The 7229-nt window shown below is 40.8% G+C and overlaps 1 pseudogene; it reads right to left on the reverse strand.

Moving 5' to 3' along the window:
• Nucleotides 1-565: 565 nt before the first annotated feature.
• Nucleotides 566-684, reverse strand: LOC148540278 (5S ribosomal RNA; annotated as a pseudogene).
• Nucleotides 685-7229: the final 6545 nt, after the last annotated feature.

A 7229-nucleotide genomic window follows, 5' to 3' on the forward strand; every position in this document is an offset into this window, starting at 1 on the left:
TGGTCTGCACCAATACTCCTACTGTAACTAGACTTTTTGGTATCATGTGCCAGAGAGAGCAATGGCGCCCCCCCCCCTTCTCCCCACACTCCACTATTTTTCAAATAGGGACATAAGATGCGCATCCGAAAAGGGGCCATGGCCTCATGGGGAAGGGCCGGGGAAAAGATAGGAGATACATTAACACACAGAAAAAAGAAAGGTTATTTGCTGGGGCACACTTAGACAAAGATTTAGATAGAAAACACATTACAATATAACTTTTATTATATCTTTATAAAATTATGAGGTACCCATATACTTTAATCCGTATGGTACCATAAATATTTGAACATTGACCATGTATTGAGAATACAATCTTTAATAATACAATGCTCGGGTGTTATCATATAGCACCCAAGTTATATGGCGAAAATATTACAAAAATTCTGTGTTCCACTTAACTCACATGTAATAGGTATCCTACTATCTTCAGTTCATAAAATAATGGTATATTGATGTGTTAATAAGTTGTTTGTACAGATGCAGTACCATGTTCTGTCCCAATTATCCTCCAGTATAGGTTAACCTACAGCACCTGGTATTACTAGGTAGTCTCCCATCCAAGTACTGACCAGGCCTGTTGCTGTATCGCTTCCAAGTTCAGACGAGATTGGGCAGATCCAGTAAAGTGTGGCTGTAGGTTACAATTCAAATGACGGAGGTAAACATTCCCTTGCACATGGTCTTTGCAGAATTGTATAAATGTAGGACTCTCTCATTTAAGAAAGTCCAATTTATTAATAAAGATAAAATTCTAAAAAAGTTATGCATGAGCATACTTTAATCGTGAAGCATAAACATAATAGAATAAATCATTCTGTTTACATATTAACATGAGATAATAACACCATTGTATGTTCCAAAGTGATCACATAGTTATGTATTATTCAACGATAGTATACCAAACAAATTCTTATAGTAATATCTTTTGTCAAAAAGTCCTATTACTATTATATCACCAACAGCCTGAAGTCATGTCATGACCTGCTCCCTTTGGGTAGATAGGTTAAAGCACGCTATTTTATCTCTGCTCCTATTTGCCCGTAAAACATGGGATCGCAGAGAGTAAGCCCAATGACAGAAAAAACACACAGTAATTACAAGCAAGATAATAAATTAAACAATATTGAGCACCAATTCCTGGTTAATTTGTAACACATTGTATAAACGTCATAGCAAGAACAGATTATATGTAGATTAAGTTTCTACACTCAAAGCATGTTGTTTTAGCTCTGCTCCTATAACCATGGAATCATAAAGCGTAAGCTGTCATTGGGCTTACTCTCTGCAACCCCATGTTTTATGAGCATATAGGAGCAGAGATAAAATAGCGTGCTTTAACCTATCTACCCAAAGGGAGCAGGTCATGACATGACTTCAGGCTGTTGGTGATATAATAGTAATAGGACTTTATGACAAAAGATATTACTATAAGAATTTGGTTGATATACTATCGTTGAATAATACAGAACTATGTGATCACTTTGGAACATACAATGGTGTTATTATCTCATGTTAATATGTAAACAGAATGATTTATTCTATTATGTTTATGCTTCACGATTAAAGTATGCTCATGCATAACTTTTTTTGAATTTTATCTATTAATAAATTGGACTTTCTTAAATGAGATAGTCCTACATTTATACAATTCTGCGCAGACCATGTGCAAGGGAATGTTTACCTCCGTCATTTGAATTGTAACCTACAGCCACACTTTACTGGATCTGCCCAATCTCGTCTGATCTTGGAAGCAATACAGCAGGGATGGGGAACCTCAGGCCCGGGGGCCGTATAAGGCCCCCGGAATCATTTGGTCTGGCTCTCGGAGCTTGTTTCTGCTAGTCTCATTTAGCTAGCAGGGTGCCTAGAATAGCACCCTGCAGCCAAAATCTATGCAGCAGTGCCGCCTGGAAAGTACTTAAGGCGCTTCAGACGGTCACACTGCTGCCCTTACAGCTCCCGGAGCATCCTCAGGATGCTCCGGGCATTGCTGTAATCACAGGCAAATGTGGCCCCGCCCCTGTGTGACATCACACGGAGGGGGCATGGCCTGTACCAGGCCCACAAATAATGTTATATATATCAAAATGGCCCTCGGCAGAAAAAAGGTTCCCCACCCCTGGGATACAACAACAGGCCTGGTCAGTACTTGGATGGGATACCACCTAGGAATACCAGGTGCTGTAGGTTAACCTATACTGGAGGATAATTGGGACAGAACATGGTACAGCAGCTGTACAATCAACTTATTAACACACCAATATACCATTATTTTATGAACTGAAGATAGTAGGATACCTATTACATGTGTGTTAAGTGGAACGCAGAATTTTTGTGATATTTTCGCCATATAACTTGGGTGCTATATTATAACACCCGAGCATTGTATTAATAAAAATGTTATTCTCAATACATGGTCAATGTTCAAATATTTATGGTACCATACGGATTTAAGTATATGGGTACCTCATAATTTTATAAAGATATAATAAAAGTTATATTGTAATGTTTTTTCTATATAAATCTTTATCTAAGTGTGCCCCAGCAAATAACCTTTCTTTTTCTGTGTGTTAATGTATGTTAATCTATAGGCTTTGGGAGCACCACCAACACCAAAAATCATAATATTTGAGAAATATAGGATGGTTGGTCTATTCAAATGTAATAATAAATCAATAAATATATAGTTATTCATATTTTGATTCTGTGCGGAATCTCTCCTTCCTTCTGTTTAAGAGATAGGAGATGCCAGGAGATGCTGGGGATAAAAGAAGAGGAAGATACAAGTGAGAATGATAATAAACAGAAAATTGACAGGCCTGAACAACGCCTCTTGTCCTGCGGTGCCCTGTGCCATGGTGCTGGTCGCACTACCCTAGTTACGGCCCTGACTCCTACTATATACTACTATATTTAATCACACCTATAGTCCTCCCTGATCTGCATAAGAGAGCCTTCAGAGCAATAGGAGCATTGGGCCTGATTCAGACCCACTCGCAAGCGGCTGTCCGCTCGCAAGTGAGTCGATGGTGTGCACTGCGCATGCGCACGACGGAGGGAGCTCCGTCGCGCGCTTGCGCCAGACGCGACGAGCGAAGGACTTTCCTTCGCTCTTTGTGTCTGATCAAAGGGGGCGTGCTGTCGATGTTGATTGACAGCACGCCCCCTTTGGTGGGCGTGGCGGGGGCATGCCTCCCAGACGGGGGCGTTCCCAAGGGAACGCCTACCGTCAGAAGCTGGCCCACTGATAGAGCCAAAATCACTCCGGGCCTTGCGGTTGAGAAACTCAACCGCAGGCTCCGGCTCGCAGTGGCGATGGTTGCGATGGTCAAGACCATCGCGGCCATCAACCTGCACGCTCGTATAGGCTGTGGGTGGTAACCCACAGCTATACGAGCGTCCAGGAGAACGCTCCATAATTATGGAGGACGGCCCTCATTCAGAGCGTGCGCTCTGCTCAGAGCGTCCGGCTCTGAATGAGGGCCATAGTGTGTAGTTTACATGGACCACACCCTGCACCCAAAGCAGAGTCTCATCAGATGGTGCTTTCTTCAGAATTATTGTGTTGGCGTCTGTGCAAGAGATAGTAAAGACTCTGACTACCTTCTGTACAGACGCAAGCTCGCTAGGGGGCAGTAAGGAGATTGAGCACCCTGATTGTCTCCACAGAGTGCCATAAATACAGTGTAGGTCATCTTTGCAGAGGATAGCAGAGACCTGTACTATAGTCTTTTCTCTCTTCTGCACAGCCGGTACTATTTCCGGGAAGGGGATTCATGTAAATATTTTGCATATGATTTCTTATAACACCCCTACTTCACTTCATAGTCACAATCCTTAGATGGTATGCATGAGCAGACACAATGACACACAGGCATATGAGATTGTCAGAGTTTCGATGGTCCTGGGTACTGGAGCATGGGCAAAATTGTGAGGCGTTGCCAAGCACCCCCCAAAAAATATATACACTGCGATGTATGCTTAGCACAGGGTATGCTCCATATATGTATGCTCTAAGAAAGTGGTGCAATTAGTGCAATTGCCATCACCTCAACTACCTATAGCCTGCCCACTAAAACTGTATAGCAGCAGAGCCGCCCGCAATGACACATTGGGCAGTGAGCGAGAGGAGACTGCCGCTGAGCAGTATCAGTTTACTCTCTCTCACTGCCCGATGTGCTGCTATAGCTGCATTACTATACATTGGCCAGCAGCAGCAGCTGATCCGGGCCCCCATTGGGCCTCTCCAACTAACCCCTGCCCCCCTTCAGCGTCCTTGGTACAAAAGTAGCTTTTGCATTGCACTTGCTTAGCTATATTGCACTCGATTTCACATTATTTATTTATGTATTTGAAAGTGCACTGAACACATGGTCCTATATACATTTATATATTTAGCAGCATAGTTTTTTAAACTTATTCTTACCATACTTGTTCAAAATTGCAATCTACATTATCACAATTAATAGAATAATAGTAATAAAAGAGGAAATGGCTTTAAAATGAACAAACATTATGAATTTGTGGCTTACTGCTTGTTCCATTACTAAACAGACTCTATATATGGCTCCTAGTTAAATGTATATAATGAATTAAATAGAGGGCACACAGCATGTAAGGATTGGTTTTCCAAGTGGTTTTTGATAAATTACCATTAGTTGTTTGAAGATAACTGTAATAGTCATTATACACTATAATGTATGTCTCTGTCACTCTCTGTCGTAGCCAAACTAGTTCTGCCTAGATGTGTGCAGTAATACAAAGTATATGCTCATAAAACTAGGAGCTTTCCTAGAGCATGAAATGAATATTACCTGTGAAAAATGTAATCATCATTACTGGCAGAAATATGCTGGAGACTACGCTGTCTAAGATATGTGTTGTTGTCTTTTGTTTGTTTTTTTATTTACTTCTTAAGAGAACTGCATTGTCGTTTGCTGTGTCTGACAATATTACACTATATCAGTTTTCCTTTTCTTTTCCCATATTATATACAGTGGTATAATATACTGTAAGAGAAGATGAGAAAAATTGTTTATGGAAGAAAAGAAGAAGCTAAGGAGAAATGATATTGACTTGATTCTTTGGGCTCTATTCAGCAACAGTGCCGATGTTGTTCCGAACATTTTTCGACAACATCGACACAATATATATTTTTTTGCAAGTATTCTTATAACCCAAAGGAAAAGAACTTAAGAAGAAAATGTATCACTTTGATCTTGTTGGTATATGTATGTATGTATGTATAGATCCTCCTGACGAAGTCCTGCAACTATTGCTTAAAGTGACGAAATGCGTTAAGCAATTTGGTGACCCCCGTTGACTGCAACCAGCTACTATACTCAGATAAGCCTGATTGAAACTTTTTAAATATAATTTTCCATCTTTAAGTGTGTTTTTTACTGTGATGTGAATACATTTTATTAATTACTACTACTATGAGAGTATACTCTCTTTTTTATTGTGTTGTTTGGAGTCAAGTACTACATGTCTTAGGCGATAGAGGAGTCGCCATTGTGGATTCAAGAAAAGACATTAAATCCAATGCCTATTACTGTATGCATTCATTATTCAGTAGTGTGCTGCATTTTAATTATACTGCACTATAAGGCGCTTGTTTTCACCCTTCTGTTTTTCATATATATATATAATCATAATGGGTGCACTCACCAGACTCGAAACATAGAAAAAAAGGATCTTTTATTCATAGGAAAGCAATCACAAGTTGTCGAAAAAAGATCTTGACAAAAGTACCAGGGAGGACTGAAACGTCGACAACTTGTGATGGCTTTCCTATGAATAAAAGATAATTTTTTTCTATGTTTCAAGTCTGGTGAGTGCACCCATTATGATTCTATGCATTTGGAGCTGCTATGCTCGATAGAGGTTGCGACCCCAGCACTTTTGATTTGAGAAACGTGAGTGTGGACCTTTTGTTACTACATATATATATATATATATATATATACATACATACATATACATATACAGGAATATGGTTCTAAGCAGCACTAATCCCACAGGATTTCTGTATAGACACGTTTTTTTTAGAGAATCAGTCTGCTCAACTATATACCTGGATTCCCGGTGGCAGATTGGTGTTCTCCAATCAGACGGTTGTTGCAAGATCCCAGGGATTTATGAAAAAGAGGGTGAGAACAAGAGCCTTATAGTGTAATATGATCAGCAGATTAGTGGCACACTGCACAATAAGTAAATGCGTACCATGTTGACCTAAATTAATAGGCATGTAGTTGTGTATTTTTTTAGTGAGTTCCTGGATCCACACCAACATAACATCTACTGCAGACAGTATGGAACCTGTTAACTCCAACAACCACAAGAAAAGAGAGAGAAGGATGCTCTCATGGTGTAGTAAATCAACGCAATTTATTTCAGCATAGCAAATAAACACACATAACGATGGATAATTACATTTGGATGAATTCAAAAAAGCTTATCTGAGAATTGTATCAAGTTCACCAAATAGCGGGGGTCATCGTGGAAGCAGTGGTCGAAGTGGGAATTTTGAAGTGGGGGTATGGTATATTTAGAAGTGGTCAGAATGAAAATGAGTGTGCGCTGAGGGCGCGACAAAAAATGGGCATCACAAGGGGCGCAGCCACTCTAAACGGGTGTGTCCACATGACACGCCACCCATTTCTTGTCACTCTGGGAGCATTATAAGGAAGCTGACTGGGAGTGCTGGGACTTGTGGTTCCTGCTCTGCTGCTGAATCACAGCTCATTGAAACCTGCTCTATGAGGAGGTCACATTTACATTGTGCAGTTGAGCAGGGGATAAATCAGGGTAGTCTCCCACAGCGGTAATGATCCCAGTTTATGAACATCTTACTGTGTGTCTTATATCTAAAGGCCATCCCTCTCTCATCATACACTCACACACTGCTACAGTACAGTACACAGAGCACCTTGCCGCCCTCACCTGAGCTGTACTGTCAGGGCCGGTGCTAGGGTGTTTGGCACCCTCCTGCAAACTATTAAATTTGCGCCCTTCCTTTCAGTTTTCTACAAAGGGACAGTGCGCGCCGTAGGTGCTTGGTGCACAAAGGGGCATGGTCTCACAAAAAGGGGGGTGGTCACACAATAGTATCCCCAATTCAAACTAAACCACACAGTAGCACAATCTTATTCACATTACATCGCACATAGTGCCCCTGATTC

The sequence above is a fragment of the Taudactylus pleione genome, unplaced genomic scaffold (assembly GCF_031769625.1).
Source record: "Taudactylus pleione unplaced genomic scaffold, aTauple2 ptg000019l, whole genome shotgun sequence".
Taxonomy (NCBI): Eukaryota; Metazoa; Chordata; class Amphibia; order Anura; family Myobatrachidae; genus Taudactylus; species Taudactylus pleione.